Consider the following 21858-nt stretch of genomic DNA (forward strand, 5'->3'; position numbering starts at 1 on the left):
CACATGCAGTTTGTCCGGCCGCTCTGACAATGAGAAATTTGTATTCGAATTTGAAAGTATTCGTGCTTTTCCTCAGGCTTTTACACGCACGTATTCCGCATGCAGTCACTCCCGCCGCGCTGCCAATGCAAAACTTGCATTCGTATTTGAAAGTATTCGTGCTTTTCCTCAGGCTTTTATACGCACGTGTTCCACATGCAGTTTGTCCGGCCGCTCTGACAATGAGAAATTTGTATTCGAATTTGAAAGTATTCGTGCTTTTCCTCAGGCTTTTACACGCACGTATTCCGCATGCAGTCACTCCCGCCGCGCTGCCAATGCAAAACATGCATTCGTATTTGAAAGTATTCGTGCTTTTCCTCAGGCTTTTACACGCACGTGTTCCACATGCAGTTTGTCCGGCCGCTCTGACAATGAGAAATTGTATTCGAATTTGAAAGTATTCGTGCTTTTCCTCAGGCTTTTACACGCACGTATTCCGCATGCAGTCACTCCCGCCGCGCTGCCAATGCAAAACTTGCATTCGTATTTGAAAGTATTCGTGCTTTTCCTCAGGCTTTTACACGCACGTGTTCCACATGCAGTTTGTCCAGCCGCGCTGACAATGCGAAAATTGCATTCGTATTTGAAAGTATTCGTGCTTTTCCTCAGGCTTTTACACGCACGTATTCCGCATGCAGTCACTCCCGCCGCGCTGCCAATGCAAAACATGCATTCGTATTTGAAAGTATTCGTGCTTTTCCTCAGGCTTTTACACGCACGTGTTCCACATGCAGTTTGTCCAGCCGCGCTGACAATGCGAAAATTGCATTCGTATTTGAAAGTATTCGCGTTTTATCTCAGGCTTTTACACGCACGTATTCCGCATGCAGTCACTCCCGCCGCGCTGCCAATGCAAAACATGCATTCGTATTTGAAAGTATTCGTGCTTTTCCTCAGGCTTTTACACGCACGTGTTCCACATGCAGTTTGTCCAGCCGCGCTGACAATGCGAAAATTGCATTCGTATTTGAAAGTATTCGTGTTTTATCTCAGGCTTTTACACGCACGTATTCCGCATGCAGTCACTCCCGCCGCGCTGCCAATGCAAAACATGCATTCGTATTTGAAAGTATTCGTGCTTTTCCTCAGGCTTTTACACGCACGTGTTCCACATGCAGTTTGTCCAGCCGCTCTGACAATGAGAAACTTGTATTCGAATTTGAAAGTATTCGTGCTTTTCCTCAGGCTTTTACACGCACGTATTCCGCATGCAGTCACTCCCGCCGCGCTGCCAATGCAAAACTTGCATTCGTATTTGAAAGTATTCGTGCTTTTCCTCAGGCTTTTACACGCACGTGTTCCACATGCAGTTTGTCCGGCCGCTCTGACAATGAGAAATTGTATTCGAATTTGAAAGTATTCGTGCTTTTCCTCAGGCTTTTACACGCACGTATTCCGCATGCAGTCACTCCCGCCGCGCTGCCAATGCAAAACTTGCATTCGTATTTGAAAGTATTCGTGCTTTTCCTCTGGCTTTTACACGCACGTGTTCCACGTGCAGTTTGTCCGGCCGCTCTGACATTGAGAAACTTGTATTCGAATTTGAAAGTATTCGTGCTTGTCCTCAGGCTTTTACACGCACGTGTTCCACATGCAGTTTGTCCGGCCGCTCTGACAATGAGAAACTTGTATTCGAATTTGAAAGTATTCGTGCTTTTCCTCAGGCTTTTACACGCACGTATTCCGCATGCAGTCACTCCCGCCGCGCTGCCAATGCAAAACTTGCATTCGTATTTGAAAGTATTCGTGCTTTTCCTCTGGCTTTTACACGCACGTGTTCCACATGCAGTTTGTCCAGCCGCGCTGACAATGCGAAAATTGCATTCGTATTTGAAAGCATTCGCGTTTTATCTCAGGCTTTTACACGCACGTATTCCGCATGCAGTCACTCCCGCCGCGCTGCCAATGCAAAACTTGCATTCGTATTTGAAAGTATTCGTGCTTTTCCTCTGGCTTTTACACGCACGTGTTCCACATGCAGTTTGTCCGGCCGCTCTGACAATGAGAAACTTGTATTCGAATTTGAAAGTATTCGTGCTTTTCCTCAGGCTTTTACACGCACGTATTCCGCATGCAGTCACTCCCGCCGCGCTGCCAATGCAAAACTTGCATTCGTATTTGAAAGTATTCGTGCTTTTCCTCTGGCTTTTACACGCACGTGTTCCACATGCAGTTTGTCCGGCCGCTCTGACAATGAGAAACTTGTATTCGAATTTGAAAGTATTCGTGCTTTTCCTCAGGCTTTTACACGCACGTATTCCGCATGCAGTCACTCCCGCCGCGCTGCCAATGCAAAACTTGCATTCGTATTTGAAAGTATTCGTGCTTTTCCTCTGGCTTTTACACGCACGTGTTCCACATGCAGTTTGTCCGGCCGCTCTGACAATGAGAAATTGTATTCGAATTTGAAAGTATTCGTGCTTTTCCTCAGGCTTTTACACGCACGTATTCCGCATGCAGTCACTCCCGCCGCGCTGCCAATGCAAAACTTGCATTCGTATTTGAAAGTATTCGTGCTTTTCCTCAGGCTTTTATACGCACGTGTTCCACATGCAGTTTGTCCGGCCGCTCTGACAATGAGAAATTTGTATTCGTAATTTGAAAGTATTCGTGCTTTATCCTCAGGCTTTTACACGCACGTATTCCGCATGCAGTCACTCCCGCCGCGCTGCCAATGCAAAACTTGCATTCGTATTTGAAAGTATTCGTGCTTTTCCTCAGGCTTTTACACGCACGTGTTCCACATGCAGTTTGTCCAGCCGCGCTGACAATGCGAAAATTGCATTCGTATTTGAAAGTATTCGTGTTTTATCTCAGGCTTTTACACGCACGTATTCCGCATGCAGTCACTCCCGCCGCGCTGCCAATGCAAAACATGCATTCGTATTTGAAAGTATTCGTGCTTTTCCTCAGGCTTTTACACGCACGTGTTCCACATGCAGTTTGTCCAGCCGCGCTGACAATGCGAAAATTGCATTCGTATTTGAAAGTATTCGTGTTTTATCTCAGGCTTTTACACTGCACGTATTCCGCATGCAGTCACTCCCGCCGCGCTGCCAATGCAAAACATGCATTCGTATTTGAAAGTATTCGTGCTTTTCCTCAGGCTTTTACACGCACGTGTTCCACATGCAGTTTGTCCAGCCGCGCTGACAATGCGAAACTTGCATTCGATTTGAAAGTATTCGTGCTTTTATCTCAGGCTTTTACACGCACGTATTCCGCATGCAGTCACTCCCGCCGCGCTGCCAATGCAAAACTTGCATTCGTATTTGAAAGTATTCGTGCTTTTCCTCTGGCTTTTACACGCACGTGTTCCACATGCAGTTTGTCCAGCCGCGCTGACAATGAGAAAATTGCATTCGAATTTGAAAGTATTCGTGCTTTTATCTCAGGCTTTTACACGCACGTATTCCGCATGCAGTCACTCCCGCCGCGCTGCCAATGCAAAACATGCATTCGTATTTGAAAGTATTCGTGCTTTTCCTCAGGCTTTTACACGCACGTGTTCCACATGCAGTTTGTCCGCCCGCTCTGACAATGAGAAACTTGTATTCGAATTTGAAAGTATTCGTGCTTTTCCTCAGGCTTTTACACGCACGTATTCCGCATGCAGTCACTCCCGCCGCGCTGCCAATGCAAAACATGCATTCGTATTTGAAAGTATTCGTGCTTTTCCTCTGGCTTTTACACGCACGTGTTCCACATGCAGTTTGTCCGGCCGCTCTGACAATGAGAAATTTGTATTCGAATTTGAAAGTATTCGTGCTTTTCCTCAGGCTTTTACACGCACGTATTCCGCATGCAGTCACTCCCGCCGCGCTGCCAATGCAAAACTTGCATTCGTATTTGAAAGTATTCGTGCTTTTCCTCAGGCTTTTACACGCACGTGTTCCACATGCAGTTTGTCCGGCCGCTCTGACAATGAGAAACTTGTATTCGAATTTGAAAGTATTCGTGCTTTTCCTCAGGCTTTTACACGCACGTATTCCGCATGCAGTCACTCCCGCCGCGCTGCCAATGCAAAACTTGCATTCGTATTTGAAAGTATTCGTGCTTTTCCTCAGGCTTTTATACGCACGTGTTCCACATGCAGTTTGTCCAGCCGCGCTGACAATGCGAAAATTGCATTCGTATTTGAAAGTATTCGTGTTTATCTCAGGCTTTTACATGCACGTATTCCGCATGCAGTCACTCCCGCCGCGCTGCCAATGCAAAACATGCATTCGGATTAGAAAGTATTCGTGCTTTTCCTCAGGCTTTTATACGCACGTGTTCCACATGCAGTTTGTCCGGCCGCTCTGACAATGAGAAATTTGTATTCGAATTTGAAAGTATTCGTGCTTTTCCTCAGGCTTTTACACGCACGTATTCCGCATGCAGTCACTCCCGCCGCGCTGCCAATGCAAAACTTGCATTCGTATTTGAAAGTATTCGTGCTTTTCCTCTGGCTTTTACACGCACGTGTTCCACGTGCAGTTTGTCCGGCCGCTCTGACATTGAGAAACTTGTATTCGAATTTGAAAGTATTCGTGCTTGTCCTCAGGCTTTTACACGCACGTGTTCCACATGCAGTTTGTCCGGCCGCTCTGACAATGAGAAACTTGTATTCGAATTTGAAAGTATTCGTGCTTTTCCTCAGGCTTTTACACGCACGTATTCCGCATGCAGTCACTCCCGCCGCGCTGCCAATGCAAAACTTGCATTCGTATTTGAAAGTATTCGTGCTTTTCCTCTGGCTTTTACACGCACGTGTTCCACATGCAGTTTGTCCAGCCGCGCTGACAATGCGAAAATTGCATTCGTATTTGAAAGTATTCGTGCTTTTTCTCAGGCTTTTACACGCACGTATTCCGCATGCAGTCACTCCCGCCGCGCTGCCAATGCAAAACTTGCATTCGTATTTGAAAGTATTCGTGCTTTTCCTCTGGCTTTTACACGCACGTGTTCCACATGCAGTTTGTCCGGCCGCTCTGACAATGAGAAATTTGTATTCGAATTTGAAAGTATTCGTGCTTTTCCTCAGGCTTTTACACGCACGTATTCCGCATGCAGTCACTCCCGCCGCGCTGCCAATGCAAAACTTGCATTCGTATTTGAAAGTATTCGTGCTTTTCCTCAGGCTTTTATACGCACGTGTTCCACATGCAGTTTGTCCAGCCACGCTGACAATGCGAAAATTGCATTCGTATTTGAAAGTATTCGCGTTTTATCTCAGGCTTGTACACGCACGTATTCTGCATGCAGTCACTCCCGCCGCGCTGCCAATGCAAAACATGCATTCGGATTTGAAAGTATTCGTGCTTTTCCTCAGGCTTTTACACGCACGTGTTCCACATGCAGTTTGTCCAGCCGCGCTGACAATGCGAAACTTGCATTCGTATTTGAAAGTATTCGTGTTTTATCTCAGGCTTTTACACGCACGTATTCCGCATGCAGTCACTCCCGCCGCGCTGCCAATGCAAAACTTGCATTCGTATTTGAAAGTATTCGTGCTTTTCCTCTGGCTTTTACACGCACGTGTTCCACATGCAGTTTGTCCAGCCGCGCTGACAATGCGAAAATTGCATTCGTATTTGAAAGTATTCGCGTTTTATCTCAGGGTTTTACACGCACGTATTCCGCATGCAGTCACTCCCGCCGCGCTGCCAATGCAAAACATGCATTCGTATTTGCAAGTATTCGTGCTTTTCCTCAGGCTTTTACACGCACGTGTTCCACATGCAGTTTGTCCGGCCGCTCTGACAATGAGAAACTTGTATTCGAATTTGAAAGTATTCGTGCTTTTCCTCAGGCTTTTACACGCACGTATTCCGCATGCAGTCACTCCCGCCGCGCTGCCAATGCAAAACTTGCATTCGTATTTGAAAGTATTCATGCTGTTCCTCTGGCTTTTACACGCACGTGTTCCACATGCAGTTTGTCCGGCCGCTCTGACAATGAGAAATTGTATTCGAATTTGAAAGTATTCGTGCTTTTCCTCAGGCTTTTACACGCACGTATTCCGCATGCAGTCACTCCCGCCGCGCTGCCAATGCAAAACTTGCATTCGTATTTGAAAGTATTCGTGCTTTTCCTCTGGCTTTTACACGCACGTGTTCCACATGCAGTTTGTCCGGCCGCTCTGACATTGAGAAACTTGTATTCGAATTTGAAAGTATTCGTGCTTGTCCTCAGGCTTTTACACGCACGTGTTCCACATGCAGTTTGTCCGGCCGCTCTGACAATGAGAAACTTGTATTCCTATTTGAAAGTATTCGTGTTTTATCTCAGGCTTTTACACGCACGTATTCCGCATGCAGTCACTCCCGCCGCGCTGCCAATGCAAAACTTGCATTCGTATTTGAAAGTATTCGTGCTTTTCCTCTGGCTTTTACACGCACGTGTTCCACATGCAGTTTGTCCAGCCGCGCTGACAATGCGAAAATTGCATTCGTATTTGAAAGTATTCGCGTTTTATCTCAGGGTTTTACACGCACGTATTCCGCATGCAGTCACTCCCGCCGCGCTGCCAATGCAAAACATGCATTCGTATTTGCAAGTATTCGTGCTTTTCCTCAGGCTTTTACACGCACGTGTTCCACATGCAGTTTGTCCGGCCGCTCTGACAATGAGCAACTTGTATTCGAATTTGAAAGTATTCGTGCTTTTCCTCAGGCTTTTACACGCACGTATTCCGCATGCAGTCACTCCCGCCGCGCTGCCAATGCAAAACTTGCATTCGTATTTCAAAGTATTCATGCTGTTCCTCAGGCTTTTATACGCACGTGTTCCACATGCAGTTTGTCCGGCCGCTCTGACAATGTGAAATTTGTATTCGAATTTGAAAGTATTCGTGCTTTTCCTCGGGCTTTTACACGCACGTGTTCCACATGCAGTTTGTCCGGCCGCTCTGACAATGAGAAATTTGTATTCGAATTTGAAAGTATTCGTGCTTTTCCTCAGGCTTTTACACGCACGTATTCCGCATGCAGTCTTGCGACACCACGGACCCGAGCACATGGGGGTTGGACCCTGCCGCGTGTAGCCGTGCGCGGCTTAGCCGTGTCTGGGGAAAGGGGGATCCTGGGGGTTGAGCCGATGCCGGGTGTTTGGACCTTTAGGCCCCCCGGCGGAGGCAACACACCTCTTTGGCCTCTGCTTCACATAGACGGCACCCCCGGACTGACCCACCCGGGGGAAATCGGCGGTCGCCTTTTCCTGTCCCCCTCTCCTATCTTTTTCTTCTCTATTTTTCTGTCCTCACTGTCCTGTCACCTCTTCTCTTCAGTTACTTCCTCACTTTTCATAGGCGGCTTGGGTTAACCTTGTGTAGGTGCCCTCTCTTGGGTTTGTATATAAGGTTATAGCGGCAATGTACGGCTGGCGCCTGCAGACTTACACGTTAGGTGCTGCAGCGTCCCCTTATTGGACTCCGAGGTGGGTGGCTGCCATTGCTGCCGAACTACACCAAATTGCTATGGGAACACCCGCTTTTCCTAGGCTTCTTGATCGTCTCCCTCAGAAGAGGGGACGCACCGATGAGATTATAAACTTGTTCACCCGACCTAAAGACATTTTCCCACGATTTCAAGTAGTCCACAGTGAAAGAACCGAAAAACTAGCAAGAACCATATCCCCATTTGTAGTTGCAAAAAGCTTGACCAACACGCTAGGCCCTGGCTACAAGGTCACCAAAATGCCAAGTGGGGACCTTCTCCTTGAACTACGTGATAGAGAACAATACAATAGACTCGGCAAACTTGTTACTTTTGGTGATGTCCCAGTTACTGTTTCACCGCATCGGTCCATGAACACAGTACGGGGGGTAGTATCAGAAGCAGACCTCATCGACTTATCTGAAACCGAATTGTTGGAAGGATGGAAGGAGCAGAATGTCACGAATGTGCAGCGCATTGTTATGAGACGGGACAACAAAGAAATTTCCACGAAACACCTGATACTTACCTTTGAATTAAGCGTCTTGCCACAAAGCATCGAAACCGGCTACACAAAAATAGCAGTAAGACCATATATCCCAAATCCTAGGCGATGCTACCAATGCCAAAGATTCGGCCATGGCTCGCAGAGCTGCCGTGGTCGACTCACCTGTGCCAAGTGTGGAGTACAAGGCCATGCCTCAGACAATTGCGAGGCTACACCTCACTGCATAAATTGCGATGGGGATCATCCAGCCTACTCCCGGTCTTGTCCAAGCTGGAAAAAAGAGAAAGAAATTCTAACACTGAAAGTCCGTGAAAACATATCGTTCAGGGAAGCACGCAAAAGGTGCTCACCATTCCACACTACCACTTATGCTGATGCGGCGCGTCAAGGGGCAGCGTCGCAGCGGCTACTGCCACCTGCCCAGCCCGCGCGCAGCGAGCTGTCGCTTGTGGCTCCTGCCCCCAGGGTGGAAGGAGCTAAGTCCACTCCACCCAACCAGCAAACAAGTCCGGTTACCTCAGGGTTGCCGGCACCGCCACAGTCCTCGGTGGCAGCCTGCGCTACGCGTAGTAAACCCGCAGGCCCGCCAGCAGCTCCCACGGTGGGTGCAGTCAAGGCTGCCTCACCTTCACCGGCCACAGCTAGCGCTGGCAACAGCCGGCACAGCTCAGGCCCAAAGGCAGCCCCATCGACCTCCGGGCTGGTGGGCGCAAATGTCTCCTCCTTCGCTGCGAGACTTTCTCGCGAAACATCTCGCTCGCAAGAGCGCGTGTCCGGCGCCTCACAAGAGGCAATGGACACTACACCCATCCCGACGGCGCACCAAGCGCCTAAGGAGCGGCGAGGCTCCCTCGACCGCTTCAGAAAGGACAAATCCCGAGTTACGGGGCCTGGAAAGGGCTCTGTAATCTAAAACAACATTTCCTTTTTTAGTACACACAGCACCAATTTACTTTCATTATGGATACACAAATCATTCAATGGAACGTCAGAGGCCTTCTTAGAAACCTCGACGATGTCCAAGAACTTATTTACCAACACAATCCAAAAGTGCTGTGTGTACAGGAAACGCACTTAAAATCGAAACATACAAATTTTCTCCGACAGTATGTTACGTTTCGTAAAGATCGCGATGATGCTCTCGCATCATCAGGCGGTGTTGCCATTGTAATTCACAAAAGCATAGCATGTCAACGTTTGCAGCTACAAACGCCCCTTGAAGCAGTGGCAGTTCGACTTGTTCTTCTAAACAAGCTCATCACCATCTGCTCACTTTACATACCCCCCAATTACCACTTACATAAACATGAATTTCAGTCCTTTATGGATGAATTGCCAGAACCCTATCTTGTTCTTGGCGATTTCAATGCGCACAGTAGTCTGTGGGGCGACTCTCGTATCAATGCGCGAGGTCGTCTTGTTGAACAATTTCTTTTCTCCTCTGGCGCGTGTCTCCTGAACAAGAAGGAACCTACATTTTACTGTCTCGCAAACAGAACCTTTTCTTCTATTGATCTTAGCATAGCTTCCCCGTCTCTATTATCTGAACTTAAATGGGAAGTTACCAAAAATCCGTACGGGAGCGATCACTTCCCAATACTACTGCGAACAACCAAAACTGAGCCGTCATCACAAGCCCCTCGATGGAAGATTGACACAGCCGATTGGGAGAAATTCGAAATCTTACTAGTAGCATCTCCTGGGCCAACATGTCTTCGTTAGGAACTGATGCTGCTGTGGAATATTTTACTTCCTTCATAATTGATGCCGCTTCTAAATGCATATCCGAAATAAGTGGTGCGGCTTGCAAACGCCGTGTCCCATGGTGGAACGACGAATGTAGGAACGTTCGTAGAAAACAGAACAAAGCGTGGGGGTTGCTACGCGATTCTCCAACTGCGGAGAACCTTATCAATTTTAAGAAGGTAAAGTCCGAAGGCAGGAGAACGCGCCGACAGGCCAGAAGAGAGAGCTGGCAGAAGTTTTTATCAGGTATACACTCGTATACAGATGAGGCCAAAGTCTGGAACAGGGTTAACAAGGTGAGAGGACGACAAACATATTCACTCCCTTTGGTAAACACACAGGGCGACAGCTTGGAAGAGCAAGCGAACCACCTGGGTGCACATTTTGAACATGTGTCCAGTTCATTGCACTATTCCCCAGAATTTACAAAACACAAAGCAGCAATAGAAAAACAAAAACTAGACCGAAAGAGCACCGGGAACGAGCCTTATAACTTGCCTTTCTCTTTAGCAGAGCTTCAGGCATCACTTGCCTGTTGCAACCAATCTGCCCCAGGCCCTGACCGCATATTATATGAAATGTTGAAGAACCTGCCCTCTGAAACGAAGAAAACCCTTCTGTGTCTGTATAACTCTATATGGACTTCCGGCGAGATCCCCTCTGCCTGGAAAGAGGCCATAGTGATCCCTATCCTGAAGCAGGGGAAAGATCCATCGTCTGTATCGAGTTATCGGCCGATAGCGCTAACAAGCTGTCTCTGCAAAGTCTTCGAAAAAATGATAAACCGTCGCCTATTACATTTCCTTGAATCAAACAAACTGCTTGACCCATACCAGTGCGGCTTTCGCGAGGGTCGATCCACCACTGACCTATTGATACGTATCGAGGCGCAGATACGCGAAGCTTTTGTTCACAAGCAGTTCTTTCTGTCTGTATTCCTAGACATGGAAAAGGCCTATGACACCACATGGCGGTTTGGAATACTGAGAGACCTCTCCCACTTTGGTATACGTGGTAATATGTTAAATGTGATTGAGAGTTATCTGCTGAATCGCACATTCCGTGTTCGAGTTGGCAATGTTCTATCACGACCTTTTGTGCAGGAAACTGGTGTACCCCAGGGAGGCGTGCTCAGCTGCACACTCTTTATCGTTAAAATGAACACGCTTCGTGCTTCGTTCCCTCCCGCTATTTTTTATTCCACCTATGTGGACGATATACAAATAGGATTCAAGTCCTGTAACCTCGCAGTGTGCGAGAGACAGGTACAGCAGGGGTTGAACAAAGTGTCAAAGTGGGCAGACGAAAACGGGTTCAAAATAAACCCCCACAAAAGTTCTTGTGTTCTTTTCACCAGGAAGAAAGATCTCGTTGCAGATCCCACTATCGAAATGTGTGGACAACAAATACCTATAAACAAAGATCACAAATTTTTAGGCATCATACTTGACTGTAAGCTTACTTTCATCAACCACATAAAACATCTCAAGGCGAAATGCCTAAGAACAATGAACTTACTGAAAATTTTATCTCACACATCCTGGGGCACCGACAGGAAGTGTTTAATGAATCTTCACAAGAGCCTCATTCGGTCACGATTGGACTATGGTGCCGTAGTATATCACTCTGCCGCCCCTAGCGCGCTAAAAATGCTAGATCCTGTCCACCATCTAGGTATCCGCCTGGCCACTGGCGCATTCAGAACAAGCCCCGTCGAAAGTTTATACGTAGAATCGAATGAGTGGTCACTCCACCTCCAGAGAACATACATCAGCTTCACCTATTTTCTCAAAGTGCACTCCGATCGGGAACATCCTTGTTTTACAACCCTTAATAATTTGAAGTGTTCAACGCTTTTCTATAATCGACCCTCTATGAGGCGGCCTTTCTCACTGCGTGTAAGAGAACTTAGCGAAGAGATGGATGTCCCACTTCTAGAACATCGCCTAATGCCTCCAGCTAAGCTGTCACCGCCCTGGGAGTGGCAGGTGATAGAATGTGATCTATCCTTTGTAGAGGTCACAAAGCATGCTCCCGACCTCGAAATTGCAATGCATTTCCGCGAACTTCAATCGAAGTACTCGTGCTCGGAATTCTATACCGACGCATCCAAGTCCTATGCTGGCGTATCTTACGCCGCGGTTGGCCCCTCTTTTTCAAAATGCGACGTATTAAACCCCCTAACAAGCATTTTCACCGCAGAAGCCTATGCAGTACTGTCTGCGGTGAAGCATATAGAGAAATTGAAACTACAAAAGGCAAAATTATTCACAGACTCGTTGAGTCTTGTAAAAGCGCTAACATCTTTACAAAAGCATAAGAATCCTGTTGTTATCGAGCTTTACTCACTCTTGTGTAACATTTACCAATCTCGTAGACATGTAATAATATGCTGGGTGCCTGGCCATAGAGGCATCGAGGGCAATGTGCTAGCAGACCAGTTGGCCACATCAACTACATCACAAGCTATTAATCCTGCCGCTGCTATCTCCTCCACAGATCTGAAGCCTTTTTTGCGAAGGAAACTGCGAGGCCACTGGCAGCGTCTGTGGGACGCTGAAACAACTAATAAGCTCCACTTGATTAAGCCACAGTTAGGTTTCTGGCCCTGTACAACTAAAACACGACGTACTGATGTCCTATTCTGTCGTCTCAGAATAGGACACACATACGGTACTCACAATTTTCTATTGAATGGAAATGATCCTCCAACATGTGGTAGATGTGGCGACAGGCTCACCGTCCTCCACGTCCTCTTGGAGTGTCGGGAAGCCGAAATAGAAAGAAAGAAACATTTTCCTCTCGCATATCGCTATTGTGTTCCTCTGCATCCCGCTATGTTTCTCGGTAAAGAACCACTTTTCAGCACCAACGCAGTCCTTGCTTTCTTGAAAGATGTTGTGCTACATGTTACTAGCCCAATAAGTTCGTAGTGCATCCTCTCTCTAGAGGATGTTGCTGCGATAGTTTTTTAACTGCACATGCCTCCAGGCTCTTGTGTTTCAAGGGCTCTGTTTAGGCACTTGTGCCTCTGGCCAATTCTTGTATCTTTAATTATTTGTAACTCGTATCATTCTTTCGCAATGCATTGTTCATGTCCATAGTACACATAATCACTCATTGCATAATCTTATTACTTATAGATTTTACGCACTTTACAGCGACTGATTTTAGGCCCCTTTACAGCCATGCCACATCTAATGTTCATATAATTCCCTATTCATCTACCACTAACAAGCCATTACCATCGTCTTGGCGCGAACTAATACTGTCATGGCGCTCTTTGGCCATACCTGGCCCTTGCGCCACTAAACTCCAACAATCATCATTCCGCATGCAGTCACTCCCGCCGCGCTGCCAATGCAAAACTTGCATTCGTATTTGAAAGTATTCGTGCTTTTCCTCTGGCTTTTACACGCACGTGTTCCACATGCAGTTTGTCCGGCCGCTCTGACATTGAGAAACTTGTATTCGAATTTGAAAGTATTCGTGCTTTTCCTCAGGCTTTTACACGCACGTATTCCGCATGCAGTCACTCCCGCCGCGCTGCCAATGCAAAACTTGCATTCGTATTTGAAAGTATTCGTGCTTTTCCTCTGGCTTTTACACGCACGTGTTCCACATGCAGTTTGTCCAGCCGCGCTGAAAATGCGAAAATTGCATTCGTATTTGAAAGTATTCGCGTTTTATTTCAGGCTTTTACACGCACGTATTCCGCATGCAGTCACTCCCGCCGCGCTGCCAATGCAAAACATGCATTCGTATTTGAAAGTATTCGTGCTTTTCCTTAGGCTTTTACACGCACGTGTTCCACATGCAGTTTGTCCGGCCGCTCTGACAATGAGAAACTTGTATTCGAATTTGAAAGTATTCGTGCTTTTCCTCAGGCTTTTACACGCACGTATTCCGCATGCAGTCACTCCCGCCGCGCTGCCAATGCAAAACTTGCATTCGTATTTGAAAGTATTCGTGCTTTTCCTCTGGCTTTTACACGCACGTGTTCCACATGCAGTTTGTCCAGCCGCGCTGACAATGCGAAAATTGCATTCGTACTTGAAAGTATTCGCGTTTTATCTCAGGGTTTTACACGCACGTATTCCGCATGCAGTCACTCCCGCCGCGCTGCCAATGCAAAACATGCATTCGTATTTGCAAGTATTCGTGCTTTTCCGCAGGCTTTTACACGCACGTGTTCCACATGCAGTTTGTCCGGCCGCTCTGACAATGAGAAACTTGTATTCGAATTTGAAAGTATTCGTGCTTTTCCTCAGGCTTTTACACGCACGTATTCCGCATGCAGTCACTCCCGCCGCGCTGCCAATGCAAAACTTGCATTCGTATTTGAAAGTATTCATGCTGTTCCTCTGGCTTTTACGCGCAAGTGTTCCACATGCAGTTTGTCCGCCCGCTCTGACAATGAGAAACTTGTATTCGAATTAGAAAGTATTCGTGCTTTTCCTCAGGCTTGGTGTGTTGCGACACCACGGACCCGAGCACATGAGGCTTGGACCCTCCCGCGTGTAGCCGTGCGCGGCTTAGCCGTGTCCGGGGAAAAGAGGATCCTGGGGGTTGAGCTGATGCCGGGTGTTTGGACCTTTACGGCCCCTCGGCGGAGGCAACACGCCCCTTTGGCCTCGGCTTCACGTAGACGGCACCTCCGGGCTGACCCACCCGGGGGAAATCGGTAGTTGCTTTTTCCTATCCTCCTCTCCAATCTTCGTCTTTCTCTCTCACTTTTATTCTTTCCTGTCTTCTCTTCACTTCTTTTTACTTCCGATCTTCCCGGCAGCAAGGGTTAACCCTGTGTGCTACAACCAACCTTGGCTGTGCATATTTGGTTATAGCGGAAACGTACAGTTGGCGTCAGCAGGACTTGTTTATTATAAGACTTGCGGCGTCCCCTTGTTGGGCTCCACGGTGGGTGACTGGCGTTACTGCCGAAAACTGAACATTTCCTATGGACAGTTCCTTCACAAAACTCCCTGATCGCCCTCAGAAACGAGGGCGCACCGAAGAAATATTTAAATTTTTTGGCCGTCATACTGAAAATTTTCCCCGCTATCAAGTCATTCACTCTGAGAAACCAGGAAAGACAACGAGAATGATCTCGCCTTTCCTCGTTTCCAGATGTCTAGCTCAGACAATTGGCCCAGGCTATAAGGCATCGAAACTGGCATGTGGCGACCTCCTCCTGGAACTCCATGACAAACAGCAATATCAAAAACTAAGTAACCTAGTGTCTTTCGGGGACATACCAGTTTCAGTGACCCCACACCGCACCATTAACACCACTCGCGGTGTTATTTCCGATGATGATTTGATGGATATGACCGAAGCTGAACTTTTGGAAGAATGGAAAGAGCAAAATGTTACCAACCAAAACGAATCAAACTAAGGCGTGACGGCAAAGAAATTGACACTAAGCACATAATTCTCACATTTGGTTCGAGTGTGCTGCCAGAAACCATCGAGGCAGGCTATGTTAAAATCCGAGTAAGGCCGTATATCCCAAACCCTCTCCGTTGCTTCAAATGCCAAAGATTCGGCCACAGTTCGCAGAACTGCCGAGGCCGACTGACCTGTGCTAAATTCAGTGCACACGAACATATATCTGACTCCTGCGAAAACGCTCTACACTGTGTAAACTGTGATGGGGAGCACGCCGCATACTCGCGGTCTTGCCCATCCTGGAAAAGAGAGAAAGAAATCGTGACAATTAAAGTAAAAGAGAACCTATCATTCAAGGAAGCACGGAGGCGGGTATCGTATCTGCCAAAGAACAGCTTTGCCGAAGTGGCGCGTCAGGGGGCGGCGTCACAACGGCCACCGGTTGCTGTCCAGCCCACGCGTAGTGAGCCGGCGGCAACGCCGTCCGCCTCCTCGGCGGCAGCAGCTAGCGCTGCTCCGCCAACTCTCAAGAAGGGGCCATCGACCTCCGGGCTGGTGGCCTCCAGGGCCTCGTCCCTCGAGGCGAGGCCTTCCCGTCGAACCAACCGCTCGCAAGAGCGCGTGTCCAGCGCCTCGCAAGAGGCGATGGACACAACAACCGGTCAGACGGCGCTGCCAGCGCCTAAGGAGCCGCGAGAATCTCGTGATCGCTCCAAAAAAGAAAAAGCCCGCATCACAGGGCCCGACAAGGGCTCTGTAAGTTAAGTTAGTCTCTTTTAAACACACAGCACAAAAACACTTTCAACATGAATACACAAATAATACAATGGAACGTCAGAGGACTCCTACACAACCTCGATGACGTCAAAGAAATCCTACACAGGTTTAATGCTAAGGTGCTGTGTGTTCAAGAGACACACCTCAAATCTACACAATCCAACTTTCTCCGGCAATACGCCATTTTCCGGAAAGATCGAGACGACGCTCTTGCGTCGTCTGGTGGTGTTGCAATAGTTGTGGACACGTCTGTAGCTTGTCAACATGTTCCCCTTCAGACGGCCCTTGAGGCCGTGTCAATTCGGGCAATTCTTTTTAATAAATTGGTAACTGTATGTTCTTTATACATACCCCCAAACTATTATCTCGGAAAAACAGATTTTTATAGCCTTATTGACCAGCTTCCTGAACCTTACATTCTCGTGGGAGATTTTAACGCTCACAACACGTTGTGGGGAGACTCGCGATGCGACGCGAGAGGTCGCCTCATCGAAAATTTTCTACTGACCTCTGGTGCCTGCCTTTTTAATAAGAAGAAGCCTACCTACTATAACGCCCAACACGAATCGTACTCATCAATAGATCTAGCAATTGGATCTGCTTCTCTTATGCCTGACCTTGAATGGAATGTCATTAACAATCCTTTTGGAAGTGACCACTTCCCTGTAACTTTAAACTTAACAACGCAGCACGATAAGCCTCCCAATATTCCTCGATGGAAATTAGCATCGGCTGACTGGGAGCATTTTAAAGATTTAACTTATTTACAACGAGATTTTATAAACAATTTTAGTATCGACGATGCTGTTGCATATTTTACCGCTTTTATTATTAATGCTGCTGAAAAGTGTATCCCACAAACCAATGGTGGTTCACTTAAAAGACGTGTCCCCTGGTGGAACGAAGACTGCAGAGAGGCGCGAAAGAGACAGAATAAGGCATGGGGCATATTGCGTAGATCGCCAAGTGCAGAAAATCTAATTGAATTTAAACGCATTAAATCACAGGGAAGGCGGACACGACGTCAGGCAAAGAGAGAAAGCTGGGTGAGGTTTCTATCGTGTATAAACTCATACACACAGGAGGCAAAAGTGTGGAACGGCTTAAAAAAGCTAAAGGGGCACCAAATTCATCCGCTGCCTCTGGTGAATGACCAAGGGAATACCTTGCAGGACCAGGCAGACTGTCTTGGAGAACACTTTGAGCGTGTTTCAAGCTCAATCCACTATTCGCAACCCTTTCTTAAATATAAACAGAGAGAAGAATGTAAGCCATTCGTACGCAAATGTCGACAGAACGAACCGCACAACCTTCCTTTCAGTGTTGCCGAGTTGAGAGCTGCCTTGACCGCATGTAAGAGCTCTGCACCGGGACCCGACAGAATCATGTATGACATGATTAAGAACATACACCCTGATACACAACTGCCACTACTCGCACTTTTCAACACTATTTGGGCTGCCGGATACCTTCCGTCCGCATGGAAAGAAGCGATTGTGGTCCCTGTATTGAAACAGGGTAAAGATCCTTCCTTGGCGGCAAGTTACCGTCCCATAGCTCTCACAAGTTGCCTGTGCAAGCTATTTGAAAAAATGGTTAATCGACGACTCATACATTTCCTTGAACTGAACAAAATGCTTGATCCCTATCAGTGTGGCTTTAGAGAAGGGCGATCCACAACTGATCACCTTGTGCGCATTGAAGGAAATATCCGGGACGCATTTGTGCATAAACAGTTTTTCTTATCGGTATTCCTCGATATGGAGAAGGCGTACGACACAACATGGCGTTACGGAATCCTGAGAGACTTGTCGCGAATGGGCATCCATGGCAATATGCTAAGCGTAATAGAAAGCTATTTGTCTAATCGTACCTTCCGTGTCAGAATTGGCAATGTATTGTCACGTCCATTTATACAGGAAACTGGTGTACCCCAAGGAGGTGTGCTCAGCTGCACACTCTTTATCGTTAAGATGAACACACTCCGTGCCTCATTACCACCGGCTATTTTTTATTCCGTGTACGTAGACGACATACAACTAGGCTTCAAGTCATGTAACCTCGCAGTGTGCGAGAGACAGGTGCAGCAGGGCTTGAACAAGGTGTCCAAGTGGGCAGACGAAAACGGGTTTAAAGTTAACCCCCACAAAAGTTCTTGTGTTCTTTTCACAAGAAAGAGAGGCCTGATCCCAGATCCCTGTGTAGAACTGTATGGACAGCAGATACCTGTGAACAAAGAACACAAGTTTTTAGGCATCATACTTGACTTCAGGCTAACTTTCATTCCCCACATAAAATATCTCAAAGGAAAATGCCTAAAAACAATGAACCTAATGAAGATTCTATCTCACACAACATGGGGCAGTGACAGGAAATGTTTAATGAATCTTTACAAGAGCCTCATTAGATCGCGACTGGATTATGGTGCTGTAGCATACCACTCTGCTGCCCCAAGCGCGCTAAAGATGCTAGATCCCATTCACCACCTAGGTATCCGCCTGGCCACTGGCGCTTTCAGAACAAGCCCCATTGAAAGTTTATACGTCGAATCAAATGAGTGGTCACTCCATCTGCAGAGAACATACACCAGCCTCACATATTTCCTTAAAGTCCACTCTAATAATCAGCATCCGTGTTTTAATACCGTTAACGAGATGACGTGTGCTACACTTTTTCGTAATCGTCCCTCTGTAAGACAGCCCTTCTCACTGCGCGTCAGGGAGCTTAGCGAAGAAATGGATATCCCACTCCTCGAACATAACTTATTGCCTTCAGCCAAGCTGTTACCACCTTGGGAGTGGCAGGTAGTAGCATGTGATATATCATTTGTAGAGGTTACAAAGCACGCTTCAGAGGTCGAAATCCGAATGCATTTCCTAGAATTACAGTCCAAGTACTCGTGCACAGAATTTTACACAGATGCCTCTAAATCGCATGTCGGAGTATCTTATGCAGCCGTCGGTCCGTCCTTCTCGGAATCCGGCGTACTCCACCCCGAAACAAGCATCTTTACGGCTGAGGCCTACGCAATAATGTCAGCTGTGAAGCATATAAAGAAATCAAAACTTCAAAAAACTATTATATTTACAGACTCCCAAAGCGTCGTAAAAGCCTTGAAGTCACCCTTTAAACAGAAAAACCCTGTTCTCATTGAGCTCTATTCTGTTCTTTCTAGAGCATACGCAACTAACCAGCATGTTATTATATGCTGGGTGCCTGGGCATAGAGGCATCGAGCGCAATGTTCTTGCCGACCAAATGGCCACATCAGTCACATCACCTGCTATTATTAACCGTACAGCTGCTGTTCCTGCAACAGATTTGAAACCTTTCTTGCGAAAGAAACTGCGAAGCCACTGGCAACGCTTGTGGGACGCAGAAACAAGCAATAAGCTTCATCTGATTAAGCCACAGTTAGGTTACTGGCCCTCCGTAACGAAAACCCGGCGAACTGATGTCCTATTCTGTCGTCTCAGAATAGGACACACGTACGGCACCCACAATTTTCTATTGAATGGTAATGAGCCTCCATCCTGTGGTAGATGTGGCGAGAGGCTTACCGTCCTCCACGTCCTCCTGGAGTGTCGGGAAGCCGAAAGAGAAAGAAAGAAACACTTTCCTTTCGCATATCACTATTGTGTCCCCCTACATCCCGCTATGTTTCTTGGTAAAGAACCACTTTTTAACAGCAAAGCAGTCCTCGCATTCTTGAACGATGTTGTGCTACATGTTATTAGCCCAATAAGTTCGTAGCGCATCCTCTTTCCAGAGGATGTTGCTGTGATAGTTTCTTATGGCACATGCCTCCAGGCCCTTGTGTCTCAAGGGCTCTGTTTAGGCACTTGTGCTTCTGGCCAATTCTTGCATCTGTGATATTTTGTGTCATATCATTCTCTCGCAAAGCATTGTTCATGTCTACAGTACACATCATTAGTCATTGCCATAATCTTATTACGTATAGATTTTACGCACTTTACAGCGACTGTTTTTAGGCCCCTTTACAGCCATGTCACATCTAATGTTCATATAATTGACTATTCATATACCATTAACAAGCCATTACCATCGTCTTGGCGCTCTTTGGCCACATCTGGCCCTTGCGCCAATAAACCACAATAATCAATCAAATCCTCAGGCTTTTACACGCACGTATTCCGCATGCAGTCACTCCCGCCGCGCTGCCAATGCAAAACTTGCATTTGTATTTGAAAGTATTCGTGCTTTTCCTCTGGCTTTTACACGCACGTGTTCCACATGCAGTTTGTCCGGCCGCTCTGACAGAGAAACTTGTATTCGAATTTGAAAGTATTCGTGCTTGTCCTCAGGCTTTTACACGCACGTGTTCCACATGCAATTTGTCCGGCCGCTCTGACAATGAGAAACTTGTATTCGAATTTGAAAGTATTCGTGCTTTTCCTCAGGCTTTTACACGCACGTATTCCGCATGCAGTCACTCCCGCCGCGCTGCCAATGCAAAACTTGCATTCGTATTTGAAAGTATTCGTGCTTTTCCTCTGGCTTTTACACGCACGTGTTCCACATGCAGTTTGTCCAGCCGCGCTGACAATGCGAAAATTGCATTCGTATTTGAAAGTATTCGCGTTTTATCTCAGGCTTTTACACGCACGTATTCCGCATGCAGTCACTCCCGCCGCGTTGCCAATGCAAAACTTGCATTCGTATTTGAAAGTATTCGTGCTTTTCCTCTGGCTTTTACACGCACGTGTTCCACATGCAGTTTGTCCGGCCGCTCTGACAATGAGAAATTTGTATTCGAATTTGAAAGTATTCGTGCTTTTCCTCAGGCTTTTACACGCACGTATTCCGCATGCAGTCACTCCCGCCGCGCTGCCAATGCAAAACATGCAGTTCGTATTTGAAAGTATTCGTGCGTTTCCTCAGGCTTTTACACGCACGTGTTCCACATGCAGTTTGTCCGGCCACTCTGACAATGAGAAACTTGTATTCGAATTTGAAAGTATTCGTGCTTTTCCTCAGGCTTTTACACGCACGTATTGCGCATGCAGTCACTACCGCCGCGCTGCCAATGCAAAACTTGCATTCGTATTTGAAAGTATTCGTGCTTTTCCTCAGGCTTTTACACGCACGTGTTCCTCATGCAGTTTGTCCGGCCGCTCTGACAATGAGAAACTTGTATTCGTATTTGAAAGTATTCGCGTTTTATCTCAGGCTTTTACACGCACGTATTCCGCATGCAGTCACTCCCGCCGCGCTGCCAATGCAAAACTTGCATTCGTATTTGAAAGTATTCGTGCTTTTCCTCTGGCTTTTACACGCACGTGTTCCACATGCAGTTTGTCCGGCCGCTCTGACAATGAGAAATTTGTATTCGAATTTGAAAGTATTCGTGCTTTTCCTCAGGCTTTTACACGCACGTATTCCGCATGCAGTCACTCCCGCCGCGCTGCCAATGCAAAACTTGCATTCGTATTTGAAAGTATTCGTGCTTGTCCTCAGGCTTTTACACGCACGTGTTCCACATGCAGTTTGTCCGGCCGCTCTGACAATGAGAAACTTGTATTCGAATTTGACCCCGCAGGGGCGTCTGCGTAAGCAGGCGTTTGGTGTGTTGCGACACCACGGACCCGAGCACATGAGGGTTGGACCCTCCCGCGTGTAGCCGTGCGTGGCTTAGCCGTGTCTGGGGAAAGGGAGATCCTGGGGGTTGAGCTGATGCCGGGTGTTCGGACCTTTAAGGCCCCCCGGCGGAGGCAACACACTCCTTCGGCCTCTGCTTCACATACCCAAGTAACACAGAACGTAGCGTAAACGTTGCCTGATTGTAACAAATGTCAGGCAACGTTAAACAGCCAACCTCAACGTTGAATGTACGTTGCCAGCTGTACGTTCAAGTGATGTCATAAATAAATGTCACAGCAACGTCCTGACACCCACGTTGTGTCAACGTTGCGTGTAAACATCAATTTAACGTGTAAATGGTATCAATGTAGCAACGTTA

The sequence above is a fragment of the Dermacentor silvarum genome, chromosome 3 (assembly GCF_013339745.2).
Source record: "Dermacentor silvarum isolate Dsil-2018 chromosome 3, BIME_Dsil_1.4, whole genome shotgun sequence".
NCBI lineage: Eukaryota > Metazoa > Arthropoda > Arachnida > Ixodida > Ixodidae > Dermacentor > Dermacentor silvarum.